Source organism: Vombatus ursinus, unplaced genomic scaffold (assembly GCF_900497805.2).
Source record: "Vombatus ursinus unplaced genomic scaffold, bare-nosed wombat genome assembly UNPS02004180.1, whole genome shotgun sequence".
Classification (NCBI taxonomy): Eukaryota; Metazoa; Chordata; class Mammalia; order Diprotodontia; family Vombatidae; genus Vombatus; species Vombatus ursinus.
The window spans coordinates 418,108-432,860 of record NW_020943958.1 but is presented as its reverse complement, the minus strand read 5'-3'; the positions used below and the strand labels follow the sequence as shown (position 1 = coordinate 432,860).

Here is a 14,753-nt window from a genome sequence, read left to right as displayed (position 1 = left end):
AAACCCTAGTGGCATGTAAGCCTTTTCCTTATCTCTCTTTGACTTGATTCACAAGGACCAAGTCCTAAAATCTCCTTCATGGCTGACTTCTAGTCTATAAAAGGGGTTTGAAGAAACAGGAACAAGGGACATGGTATTCTGCACTGCCCCCCTCACAGGCTCTAATGCATGTTGCTGTTTTGGTCCCCATTCAAAATGTCTCCAGTTCCTTCTAACCCTATACATTGGTGCTAGCATCATACCTAAATGTGGAATGTGGTTTCTCCAGAAAACAAATAATCCAACTAGTTTCTGTGCCTCCCTTTTCTCCTTTTGGGGTTTTAAAGCTAATTTTTTCTACTTCTGGCTGAGTAATAAATACTTCCTCTGAAGTTCAAATTATCCCTAAAAATTTAATTAAAATAATGATAATGGTGATGATGATAACAATAATAATAACTAACATTTGAGTAGTGCTACGTGTCAGGCACTGTGCTAGGTGTTTTACAATTATTGGCCTTTCTGTTCCATTTGTACTGTATTTGTTGATCCTTTCTGTGACCTCTAATACCATGTACTTATTATGTTCCTTAACTAATATGTCATCTATATTCTGCTGTCCAAGGTAGGGGCCTGAGTCCATGTTATCTAGGTCTTCTCTGCAGAGATTATGGAAGAATACTGGTGTGTACATTTCAACAACTCTTGGCCCAGAAGCCATATAAGAACAGTCAGTGGACAAGAGTGGGTCCATGGGGCCATAATATGCGAACCCTTGGTTTAGATGACAATTTAGGCAATACAAAAATTAATCCCATTAGGAACAAACCAACCTAATTTCCTAGGGCTTGCTAGTAAGCAGGTCTTGCACTGGTACTCCATGTCAAGGTTTCTTCTCTCAGTCCAGCTAAAAGTCATCTGTCTCCCTACAAGGTGGTTGGCTGACAAGTCTGCAAATCCCTGCCTGGGGAATACAGGCAACAATGCTCAGTTTCAACTCAAGAGCAGAGTGAAAACTGAAGCCACCAGTACGTTTTTTATAGGTCTGGTTATGGCCATTAGCTGGTTACACCCAAGTTCAGATTGGTGGCCAGGAAACTAATTTTTTGACCAATTAATTTTGTTGATACCTCCAGATATAAGCTAATGGTGAAATTGCCCACCAAATTTTCCCACTGGTGGTCTGTCACATATAGAAATCCCATATCTTTCTCAGTTCTTTATAAAAACACACATTGTGAAAATAGTGGAGTAAAAGCAGAGACTCGCTTGAGATCTCCCCAAAAACCCTTCAAATACTTGTAAAAAATAACCCTAAACAAATTCTAGAGCAGCAGAACCCACAAAAAGACAGAGTGAAACAAATTTCCAGCCCAAGACAACCTGGAGAGTTGACAGGAAAGGTCTGTTGCGCAGGGCTGGGAGAGGAGTGCAGTTCAGCATGGGCCCCACTGGCAAAGACTGGGGCCCAGTGAACCTAGAGCAGGCCTCAGGGGACTGAATCAAGGGGAGCTGTGGTGGTTTCCAGACTTCTCAAACTACAAACACCAAAGACAACTTAGAAGGTTAGTGGGAAAGGTCTGTTGGACCTGCGTGAGAGAGGCGTGCTATCCAGCCCTGGCTTTGGCGCCGTCCCAGGGTAGTGGCCACAGCAGCAGTGGCTGCTTCTAGAACTCTCAGCCCACAGACAGTGGGGGGATTAAGCAGCTGATTGGAGAAGGATTGCAGGGATCTCTTTGCTGGTGCTGAGGAGGATTCTCTTGCTTTGCCTGTGCTTGGATCTGGATCCCAGTCCTGGGTGGCAGTCCTGGGGCGAGGAGGAGTGCTGGCATAGCAGAGATTGTGGCAGCAGTGGAGAGAGAGCCCTCCTCTTATTTCCAGGGCAAAAAAGAGTGCTTATGGTCACTCACAGACCAGGGCACAGGCCAGGAAAGGAGTAAACACCTCACCCTTGATCATAGCACCTTGGAAGAACTGAAAACTTATAGGTCCCTAGAAGTATGTCTGAAAACAACTGCACAAAACCCCTGAAGCTTGGGACAGTACATTCACTACACTGGAAGCAGAACCCTACCTTAACAAAGAGTTAAAAAGTCAAGTAACTGGCTGGGAAGATGAACAAACAGAGGAAAAAAACACAGACTACAGAATCTTACTTTGGTGACAAGGAAGATCAAAACATACAACCAGAAAAAAACAACAAAGTCAAAGCTCCTAAGTCTCCAAGAAAAATATGAATTGGTCCCAGGCCACGGGAGAGCTCAAAAAGGATTTTGAAGATCAAGTAAGAGAAGCAGAGGAAAAATTGGGAAGAGAAATGAGGGTGATGCAAGAAAATCATGAAAAATGAGTCAACAGCTTGTTAAAGGAGACTCCAAAAATGCTGAAGAAAATTACACCTTAAAAAATAGACTAGGCCAAATGGCAAAAGAGGTCCAAAAAGCCAATGAGGAGAAGAATGCCTTAAAAAGCAGAATTGGCCAAATGGAAAAGGAGGTCCAAAAGCTCACTGAGGAAAATAATTCCTTAAAAATTAAAATGGAGCAAACGAAAGCTAATGACTCTATGAGAAATCAAGAAATTATAAAACAAAACCAAAACAATGAAAAATAGAAGACAATGTGAAATATCTCATTGGAAAAACAACTGATCTGGAAAACAGATCCAGCAGAGATAATTTAAAAATTATTGGACTAATGTTCTATATTTGTATGGGCAGGGGAAGGATCACATGGCCAAATGATCATTTGATATTAGTGTTTATATGTAGCAGCTCAAGGCTGCTAGATACAGTCTTCCCTGTGCATGCAGAGCCCTAAAGCCTATGTCCCTTACTGAAAGAAGGAAACACTTTCTAAATGCTCGCTTTCAGCTGCATCAAATGTAAAATGATCTGGAATAAATCATGTACCATTACCTGTGGGAGAGGGCAAGCTCTGTCCTAGCCTCTAACTAATTTAAACACCCTGCAATTTCTGGGTATTTGAAAATACTTCATTTAGAGAATGAACCCTGGCAGGAGGGTCAGAGGTCTGACTTAATGCATTTTCTAGATTCTCCCTTTCCCCCAGCCTGAGTCTGAAAGAATCAAATTTGGTGGCAAATCAATTTGAAAGAACATGGATTTTTTGTTTTGTTTTGTTTTGTTTTTAATTTTTCTTGAATTGTCTTCCTTCCTTACCTTAATGCTTGATGATATAGTATCAAATACATAGAGAATGGTAATTGTTTCTTTTCCTATGCATAAACTGAAAAGACAGGCTGCTGTATCAATTGGCATTCAAAAATCTGGAAAGAAGCAAGGAAATTAAAAGCATTTTTTTAGCAAAAAAAATATTGGACTACCTGAAAGCCATGATCAAAAAAAGAGCCTAGACATCATCTTTCAAGAAATTATCAAGTAGGGCTCTGCAGGAGAAGATGGCGTCCATGTGAGATGAGGCCGAGCAAGATGGAATTGGAGAAGAAGTGCTCAAAATGTCCACAGAGGAGATTATTCAACGGACTAGTCTGTTGGACAGTGAGATCAAGATCATGAAAAGTGAAGTGTTACGTGTGACCCATGAACTACAGGCTATGAAAGCCATGATCAAAGAGAACAGTGAAAAGATTAAAGTGAACAAGGCCCTGCCCTACCTTGTCTCCAACATCATCGAGCTGCTAGATGTTGACCCCAATGACCAAGAAGAAGATGATGCAAACATTGACCTTGACTCCCAGAGAAAGGGCAAATATGCTGTGATCAAAACCTCTACCCGACAGACCTATTTCCTGCCAGTGATTGGTTTGGTTGATGCAGATAAGTTGAAACCTGGAGACCTGGTGGGAGTAAATAACGACTCCTACCTGATCCTGGAGTCCCTGCCCACTGAGTATGATTCCCGAGTGAAGGCCATGGAGGTGAATGAGAAGCCCACAGAGCAATACAGTGATATTGGAGGACTGGACAAGCAGATCCAGGAGTTCGTAGAGGCTATTGTATTGCCAATGAACCATAAAGAGGAATTTGAGAATTTGGGGATCTAGCTTCCAAAGGGAGTATTGATGTATGGACCCCCAGGTACTGGAAAAACCCTGCTAGCCCGTGCATATGCTGCCCAGACCAAGGCCACCTTTCTGAAATTGGCTGGACCCCAGCTGGTCCAGATGTTCATCAGGGATGGAACAAAACTTGTCCGAGATGCCTTTGCATTGGCCAAAGAGAAAGCTCCCTCCATTATCTTCATTGATGAACTGGATGCCATTGGAACCAAGAGCTTTGATAGTGAGAAGGCAGAGGATCAAGAAGTTCAGAGGATGATGCTGAAACTCCTGAACCAGCTGGATGGATTTCAGTCTAACACCCAGGTCAAGGTGATTGCTGCTACAAACAGGGTGGACATCCTGGATCCTGCCTTGCTGCGCTCTGGTCGTCTGGACCGCAAGATTGAGTTCCCAATGCCCAATGAGGAAGCCAGCGCCAGGATCATGCAGATCCATTCCTAAAAGATGGACTTGAGACCCGACATGAACTATGAGGAGCTGGCTCGCTGGGCCGACAACTTCAGTGGGGCCCAGGGCAAGGCTGTGTGCGTGGAAGTGGGAATGATTGCACTTTGACCGGTGGGGGGCCCACTGAACTCACCCATGAAGACTATCTGGTCGGGGCACCAAGGTGGCGCAGTAGATAGAGCACCAGCCCTGAAGTCAGGAGGACTTGAGTTCAAATCCGGCCTCAGACACATAACACTTACTAGCTGTGTGACCCTGGGCAAGTCACTTAACTCCAATTGCCTTAAAAAAAAAAGACTATATGGAGGGCATCCTGGAGGTGCAGGCCAAGAAGAAAGTCAATTTGCAGTACTATGCTTGACAAGGCTGTGGAGCCCCCTGGCCCCAAGCCTGGGATCGGCTCATTTGTCTGACTTGCCAGTATAAGTAGTAACAATAAAGGTGGTTGGGGTTGTTTTCTTGCAAAAAAAAAATATCAAGTAAAACTGCCCTGATATTCTCGAACTACAGGGTAAAATGGAAATTGAAAGAATCCACTGATCGCTTCCTGAAGAAAAGAAGAAAAGGAAGGGGGGTAGAAGGGAGGACAGATTGAGGGAAGCCATGGTCTAAAGCAAAACTAGTGAGGAGGGAAAGGGAGAAAGGAGAAAGAAAAGCATAAACAGGGAGGAAATAGGATAGAGAGAAAGACACAGATAGTAAGCATACCCGTGAATGTGAATGGGATGAACTCTCCCATAAAATGGAAGTGAATAGCAGAATGGATTAAAAACCATAATCCTATAACATGTTGTTTACAGGAAACACATTTGAATCAGAGGGACACACACAGTGTAAGGGTAAAAGGCTGGAGCAGAATATATTATGCTTCAGCTGAAGTAAAAAAAAAAGATGGGGTAGCAATCCTGACCTCAGACAAAGCAAAAGCAAAAATAGATCTTATCAAAAGAGATAAGGAAGGAAACTACATCCTGCTAAAAGGCACCATAGACAATGAAGTAATATCATTACTAAACATATATGCACCAAGTGGTATAGCATCCAGATTCTTAGAGGAGAAGTTCAGGGAGTTACAGGAAGAAATAGACAGCAAAACTATACTAGTGGGGGACCTCAACTTCCCTCTCCCTGAACTAGATCAATCTAACCACAAAATGAACAAGAAAGAAGTTAAGCAGGTGAATAGAATTTTAGAAAAGTTAGATATGGTGGATCTCTGGAGAAACTTGAATGAGGATAGAAAGGAATATACATTTTTTTTGGCACATACATGGCACATACACAAAAACTGACCACATACTAGGGCATAAAAACCTCACAATCCAATGCAGAAACGCAGAAATATTAAATGCATTGTTTTCAGATCTGATACAATAAAAATTGTATGTAATAAAGGGCCATGGAATGATAGACTAAAAATTAACTAGAAACTAAATAATCTAATCCTAAAGAATGAATGAGTCAAACAACAAATCATAGAAACAATAACTTCATTCAAGAGAATGACAATAGTGAGACAACATATCAAAACTTATGAGATGTAGTAAAAGCAGTTCTTAGGGGAAGTTTTATATCTCAATGCTTATGTGAATAAAATAGAGAAAGAGGAGATCAACGAGTTGGGCGTGCAACTAAAAAAAAACTAGAAGAACAAATTAAAAATCCTCAATTAAATACAAAATTAGAATTACTGAAAACCAAAGGACAGATTAACAAAATTGAAATTAAGAAAACTATTGAACTAATTGAACAATTGAAATAAAACTAAGAGCTGTAACAGCCACATTGTGCGATGCAAGGATCTCCAAAAGTCTCATCATGGAAAATGCTACCCACATCCAGAATTTGAATGAAGATCAAAGCATAATATTTGCTCTTTTTTTCTTCTGTTTTGTTTTGTTTCTTCTTTCTTGTGGTTCCTCCTATTGGTTCTAATTCTTCCTTACAACATGACTAATGTGAAAATATGTTCAATAGGAATGTATATGTAGAGCCTATATCAGATTGTGCACCATATTGGGGAAGGAGGGGGAGAAAAATTTAAAACTCAAAAGCATAAGGAAGTGATTATTGAAAACTAAAAGTAAATTAATATTAAAAAAGAATAAAAAAAATCTTACCTATCTCTAGGTTGATATTTCACCCAATTTTTTTTGTCTGAGGCAATCAGGGTTAAGTGACTTGCCCAGGGTCACGCAGCTAGTAAGTGTCAAGTGTCTGAGGCCAGATTTGAACTCAGGTCCTCCTGACTCCAAGGCCAGAGCTCTATCCACTGCTTATCTAAAATGCAGCCAGGTGGGTAGAGAGTTCAACCTGGAGTCAGAAAATCTGGAGTTCAAATATAGCCTCACACACTTGTTTCCTAGCTGAGTAAAACTGAGCAAGTCTGAGTGTCTATCTGCCTCAGTTTCCTCAACTGTAAAATCAAGAGGAAAAGAGCACCTACCTCCCAAGATTACAGTGAGGATCTGATGAGGTCATATTTGTAAAGTGCTTTACAAACCTCAAAAGACTTTAGAAATGGTAGTTATTAGCTATTATTACATTCACCATAAATTTTCTCAAGCTTCCTTGGAAAGTAACCTCAAAATCAATATTAAGGCCCACATATCTTCAGAGGGGATGGGAAAACTTTGTTCAGAAGGGCATAAAGTTTGACACAAAGATTGAGGGTAAAACAATCAGGTGAAAATAATTCCCAGACCTAAAATCCATTCACTAGGTAATCAAAGAACACCTGTTTCTGCTATTTGTGCCTGTGGAGGACAGAGATGGGACGGGGCCTCCTTTCCTCATAGAGTAATCAAATACTTCCCATATCTTCCAGGGCTGCTGGTAATCTTATACAGATACCATGTAGCTACATCTATATGCTCTGTAGACTTGTTGATTACCTATAGCACTCTATATATCTACATACACATGGACTTGTGTATAAATGTTTGTACATATGTATATAAATATACAGAGCACCTAGGTTTGCCATTTCCTTCTCCAGCTCATTTGGCAGATGAGGAAACTGAGGGTTAAGTGACTTGCCCAGGGTCACACAGCTAGTAAGTGTCTAAGGTCAGATTTGAACTCAGGACAAAGAGCCTTTCTGACTCCAGGCCCAGCACTCTGTCCACTGTGTACCCTAGCTACTCCAAGAAAAGTACAGACAGAATTATATGGCTTAAAACTTACCACTTTCTGGCCATAAACACTTACTCCTCTGTTTTAATTTCTACCTTTGTGGTCATAGACTGTATGTAGAGGAATATGTGAGTATTTATGTATTTGAATGTATAGAGAGAATATGAGTACTCCCATATGGTTATATTCATAATCTTCAAGGAATGAGTTGTCATATATTCTCTGTATATTCACATATTATCTCTATCTTGATATATGTGAATACGTACTTACTAAAGTAGAATTAGTGGAGGGTGGGGCTGGGTTGCCACATGGGTGCCTCCTGACTCACTAAAGAAGACATCTATGTTATCTGACATCAGCTCTCACTGGGGGGTCCACCTTGCCCAGATTCCTTTCTGCTTGGCTTTTGGCTCCCTGTCTACACCTCTGGGCTGGGAGTGGGGATCTCAGGAGCAAGAGATTCCTGGGGGATGAGAAATGTACCTAGTGGTCACCTGAGGCTCAGGGCCTGAGCAGCTGCCAAAAGAGGCCACCAAAATAACATCCCAGACCGCTGGACCCTCCACAAAAGGGAGAGAAATGATCATCAGTTGGACAGTAATGAACCTTTTCCTTCCACCTCCAAGGGCTCTGAGGATGGCCTGACCTGTGTGGGGTGAGGCTACTTCTAGTCCTCATTTGGGCTTTAGAGTTAAAGTAACAGTAGAACTTCATGGTTGAGGGCTACCCCCCAAAAACATTAGAGGAGCAGGATCTTCTCAGCCAGAGAGGGTAGTTGGGTAGGGAAGGCATGTAGGGATGGAATCTGAATGCCCTTGTAGGTATGGATAGGATGGAGGGCTAAAAGAGACCTCAGAGGTCATCTGGTCCAACCTTCTCATTTGAGAAAAGGGCAACTGAGGTCAAGAGGAGGGCAGGGACATGGCCAATTTCATACAGCCAATAAAAGGCAGACCCAGACCTTGGGCTCAGCTCTCTCACCTGCCAGGCTGGCTGGCTTCCATCTTGGACCTTTCCTCCTCTGAGAGCAAGGCTTCATGGGCTGAAGGTCCCTGCCCCTGGGAAGGCTCTTCCCAGAAGTTGGTGGGCAGGTTCCCCATAGAGCTAGGGGCTCTAGGAGTCTTCATTTATGACAGTGGGGTTAAGGAAAAAGCAAACCAACATTTCCACCCCCCAGAAAACTTTGGACCAGCCTGGGATATACAGTTAGCAGGGCAAGCCTGAGTCAATCCCCATGCCTTCCTCAAATGGGTTTCTTTCATTTGTGCAATAAGGGGGGTGACCCCTAGCTGCTTCACTCAGAGCCCTACTTGAACATTTTCCTGTAGCTTGGGGGAATTAGCATAGGCAAGGTCCCTGCTTCCTGCTCTCAGACAACTCCCAGTCTAGTAAGATAAAAGGTATGCCTTGGACACGTCCAATGTGGTAGTGGTGGCAAAGCCTTAGCCAAAGGATGCAAAGTCTTAGAGAGGCGGGGATCAAGGGAAGGAAAGTGTACATTATCAACAGAAAAAAGGGGAAATTTTCAACTGTGCAAAGGGAACTGCTTGGGCTGCAGAAGGCTACTCCGGCAATCAGGGTGGAAAAGGAAGTCCCAATAAGCCCTTGAGCAGTGATCATGTGCTCTTTCCTTTCCCACCCTGGGCAGGTGAGTGGGCTCTGTCCACCAGGGAAAGAGGGCTTCTCCCCCCAACCGGCAGAGGTCAGCTCATGGACATCTATCACTAAGATTGTCTCCTCCTGCAAACAGCCTGAAGAGGCCAGAAGCAGGGGCCAAATCCAGTTGTTCGTCAAAACGAGGCCAGAATTATAGGAGAGGAACTTCACCACAAATGTTAAAAACTCTTCCTCAACAGGCCCAAACTGATTGGAACACATGCTGTAGTTAACAGAAATCCCAAGGAAAGCCCAACACAGAAAGATGTGGCCTCCATGAAACACACTCCAATATTACCTAGTCCAAGGTGTTAGCAATGATTATACCTGAGGTGGAATGGAAGTTGAAACAGACAGACACATACAAACACACACTCCTACAGTTATATATATATATATATATATTCACACTCATGGACCTCCAGTACAATCATTTCATAAACAATGTTAATACATATTGATTAGTAATCTTGGTGAGGAGATAAAGGGGGTCTCCAGAAGGCCTTCACTAACATCTGATTGACTTCAGAAGTAGAGAGTTCTGACAGACAAAGGCAAAACAGGCTGAGAACCTTAACTCCTAAGGGAGATCTCATGGACAAAGATGGTGGAAGATCTGGGCATATCTCCTCATGGGTGAGCATTCCTGTCTTCCATGTATATTTTGACACGTATGAGTACTCAGCTCTTCTGTCACTGTACCCATACATCTGAATATTGATCTGTTTTTTTACTCTGTAAATATGTAGGAATACTCTTCCATACTCCCCTGCTGTACATATTTTAGTCCTCATTTGTATTTTTTATATTAATCAATATATGTGGTTTCCCCCATATTTTCTCTATGGTCAGACACACATATATGAGTAATTATGTATTCAATGCATATAAATAGAATATCTGTTCATTTTGCTTCATATATAGGATTATTCATGTGTCTTCTCTATATGTTTGCGCATATGAGCACTTATTCATTCTTTTTATATTCCTATATGAGTACTTCATTTATGAGTACTCATTCCATTCATATTTTTGTATGAACCAGTACCCTTATTCCCTGTGTATATTCCTATATATGAGTGCTGATATACTCTCTGTGTGCATAAATTCTGTCACAGGGAGAAGCAGTAGAATACTTTCAGGAATATAGAGGGGATATAGGAGAATGTGAGGGTGCATACACACATATGAAAGAGGAGAAAATGGGTACTTATAAGTGAATAGAGAATGAATGTGTGAGTACTCATATAGTAGGAACAGAGAGGATAATTGCTAATGTTTATGAGGAGACAGAATTTATAAATCATATAAATGAGTTTATGGAAAGTATCAATTATACATAAGAATGAAGAGAAGAACCTGCATGTATATATGTGTATATATATACATATATGTATATGTCCTCTGTCTTCATATGTATGACTCATCATATATTATGTATTCATTTATACAAATATGAATTATTTATACTCATACTCTCTTCATGTTCATGTATATGAGTACTGATATGCTCTGTTTATATAGGCAGGAGTCCTCATATATTCTCCCATACAGAGAGAAGCCATAGAAGTGTCAGGTATATAGAGAGGATATGGGAAAATTCTTATTCTTGAATGCAGAGAGGGAATGTGAGCCTCCATATGTATGATTACAGAGAGAGAATATGGGCATTAATCTACATGAATAGACAGTGAATGGGTGAGTCCTCATATGCATAAGATTAGAGAGAATGATTCCTAATGTTTATGAGGAGAGAGAATTATGAGTCATAGAAATGAATTTATAGAAAGAACATATGAGTACTCATATATAGGAATAAAGGGAATGAACGTGAGTACACACACACGAATATATATATATGAATGTATTCTCTGCCTTCGTATGAATGAGCTGTCTCCTATTCTGTCTGTACTTATATACATAAGTATGCATTTATACCTTCAGGAGAGAGACTGTAGTCATATATATGAGTGCTCACATATGGATATAGAGACAATATATTAATGAAATACATGAGTTCTTTCTGTGTATAGGTTTATAGAAAATCATTCAGTCCTCATAAAAAATAATAGAGAGAGGGAATGGAAGATTCCTCCCTCACATGAATATACAGAGGAAATATTTGAGCCCTACTGGATAAAAATATACAAAGCCCAGAGGTTTTGAAGGGGGTGGGATAGAGGGCCGTCTAGACAGACAGCAGGGGGTCTCTGGGCATTAGTCCTTGTCCCTGGGGTCCTCTCCCACCCTTCCTCTGCTCCCAGAATGGCCACAATCAGGACACCCCACTGGGAGCTTGAGATGCTTGTAGGCGCAGTGGGGGAGGGGAAATGAGCCTGAGAAGGCACTTGTGGGAGGGATGTGAGAGGAATGAGCTGTCTGGTGAGGGCCAGGGGAAGGAGGGGCTACTCCTGTCTCACCAAGGTGGGTGCTGACATCACCGGCACCGGTTCTAAGAAGGGGGCCACCTTGCCCAGGCTCAGCTCCCCTTGGCTGGTGGCTCCCTGAGGACAAGGGCTAGGAGTGGATATCTGAGAGGGGAGAGGGGCCAGGGGACATGCCTAAATCCCACCTGAGTTTCTTTCTACTGTGCGTGGGAGAAAAGGGGCCAGAAAACATAAGCCCCAGACCCCAGGACTCCTGCCCATGGTAGGGAAAGATTCCCCAGCTGATCCCTAGGGGACCTTGTCCTTCCACCACCACCCCTGGACTCTGAGGTTTGACAGTCCTTGTCAGATGGGGGGGGGGGCGCTCTGGTTCAAGAGGCAGGTCCGGGAAGAACCAGAGGTTTTATTCCAATCTTTAGGGTTAGAATAAGGAAAGAACTTGCTGACTCGGGGTTGACCCAAGGGAAAGCATGAGACCAGCTGAGTTTTCTCAACTGTGGTGGTTGGGTCTACTTTGCTAACATAGGCAGGAGTACAGATATGGGGGTAGGGTCTGAATGGGCTTGTAGGTCTGAGTAGGATGGAGGGCTAAAAGAGACCTCAGAGTTCATCTGGTCCAACCTCCTCATTTGAACATTATCCTGGGGATTGCAGGAATTAGCCTTGACAAGTTATCAACAGAACAGAGGTGGGAATTTTCAGTTGTGCAAAGGGACCTGCTTGGGCTGCAGAAGGGGGCTCTGGGAATCAGGGTGGGAAAGGAAGCCTGAATAACCCCTTGAGCAGAGCTCATGTGCCCTTTCCTTTCTCACCCTGGGCAGGTCAGTGGGGTTCTGCCCACCAGGGAAAGAGGACTTCTCCCCCAACCTGCCCAGATCAGCCTCATGCACATCCATCACTAAGATTGCCCCCTCCTGCAAACAGCCTGAAGAGGCCAGAAGCAGGAGCCAAATCCAATTGTTTGTCAAAATGGGGCCAGAAATATAGGAGAGCAACTTCACCAGAAGAGCTATAAACATTTCCTCAATAGGCTGAAAGTGATTAGAGCAAATACTGTAGTGAATAAAATGTAAAGGAAAACATGGCACAGAAAGATGTGGCTTCCATGAAAAACATTCCAATCTGACCAATCCCATGTGTTAGTAATAACTGCACAGGGGGTGGGACAGAATTTAGGACATAAACACACACACACACACACACACACAGAGACACACATGCTCCTACACTTATAGACCCACACTCCTGTACCTCTGGTATAATCATTTAATAAAAAATTTTAATCAATATCAAATAGTCATCATGGTGAGGAGATGAAAGGAGGTCTCTAGAGGGCCTTCTGAAACGTCTGGTTGACTTAGGAAGTGGAGAGGTCAGGCAGAGAAAGGCAAAACAGGCTGAGAATCTTAACTCCTAAGGCAAATCCCATGGGAAAAGATGGTGGAAGATCTGGACATATCTCCTCATAGGTGAGCATTCCTGTCTTCCATGTGGATTTTGATATGTGTGAGTAATCACCTCTTCTCTCACTCTATCTATACAACTGAGTACTGATATGTTCTCTTTATGTATAAATACTACTCCATACTTCCCTGCTGTTCATATTGTATTAATCATATATCCTTTTTATATATTAAACAATATACATATGGACTCTACCCCTTTTTTCTCTATAGTAACATATATGTGTATTCAGTGCATATAAATATACAATCTAGTCTCTTTTGACCCATGTATGATTATTCTTATATTTTCTATAGAAGGTCCCATATATGAGCACTTACTGAGTCTTCCTCCACTCCTATGAGGACTTCATTTATGAGTACTCATTCAGTCTATATGCCTGTACCTAAGGGTACTCTTATTCTCCACCTATATTCCTATGTAAGAGTACTGATATACTCACTGTGTTCAGACACAGGAGTCTTCCTGAATTCTCTCACAGGAAGAGAAGCAGTAGAATATTTTCAGGTATTTAGGGAGGAAACGAGAGAACTCTTATCAGTGATCATAGCCAGGAAATGTCAGCATACACACACACAAAATATCCATGAAAAGAGAGAATATGGGTGCCCATATAGATGAATAGAGAGTGAATGTGTGAGTACTGATACAGGTAGGAAAAGAGAGAGTGACTACTAATGTTTGTGAGGAGATAGAATGTATGAGTCATATAAATGAATTTATAGAAAGTATAAATGAGAACATGTAGATAGGAATGAAAGACCCTGAGTACATATATATGTATATATTTGTGAATTTATTCTGTCTTCTTATGTATGAGCTGTCATATTTTCTCTATATATTCACTTGCACAAATATGAATTATGTATATTTTAGGAGAGAGACTCTGTAGTCATATATATGAGTACTCATAGATGAATTTAGGAAATAAAGATAAATGAAATATATGAGTTTTTGTTCTATATCAGATTATATAAAACATATGTCTATATACAACCATATATATGTATGTATATATGTGTGTGTGTATATATATGTATATGTATATATATAAAGTCATTCAGTAATCATAAAGAGGAATAGGCAGAGAGAATGGATGATTCCTCCCTTGCATGAATATAGAGAGGAAATATTTGAGCCCTCCTGGATAAGAATACAAAAAGTCCAGTGGTTTGGAAGAGAGTGGGACAGAGGGCGGTCTGGACAGACAGCAGGAGGTCTTTGGGCATCAGTCCTGGTCCCTGGGGTCTTCTCCCTCCCTTCCCCCTCCCCGAATAATAACAGTCACGACGCGCCGCTGGCAGCTCAAGACACTTGTAGAGGCGATGGGGGAGGGGAAATGAGCAAGAGAAGGTGTTTGGGAGAAGGGAAAACGAGATGGAGAGGGTGTGGGGGCGGGAAGGAGAAAAAGAGCTGGAGGGGGCTGAAGTGGAGGGGAAAATGAGATCAATGGTGTGAGGGGGAGGGATGCTGTATCCATGGAAACGGGTGCGTGGGATGCTTGATGGGGGCCAGCGGAGGGAGCAGCGGGATTGGCTGGAGGAGAACTCCTGCCTCACCAAGGTGGGCGCTGACGTCACCGGCCATCGGCGGGGGGGGGGGGGGGGGGTCCACTTTGCCTAGCCTCACCTCCCCTTA

The 14,753-nt window shown here is 42.3% G+C and overlaps 1 pseudogene; it reads left to right on the top strand.

The window, feature by feature from the left end:
• Window positions 1-3,396: 3,396 nt before the first annotated feature.
• On the top strand, window positions 3,397-4,831 carry LOC114053820 (annotated as a pseudogene).
• The last annotated feature ends 9,922 nt before the right edge of the window (window positions 4,832-14,753 follow it).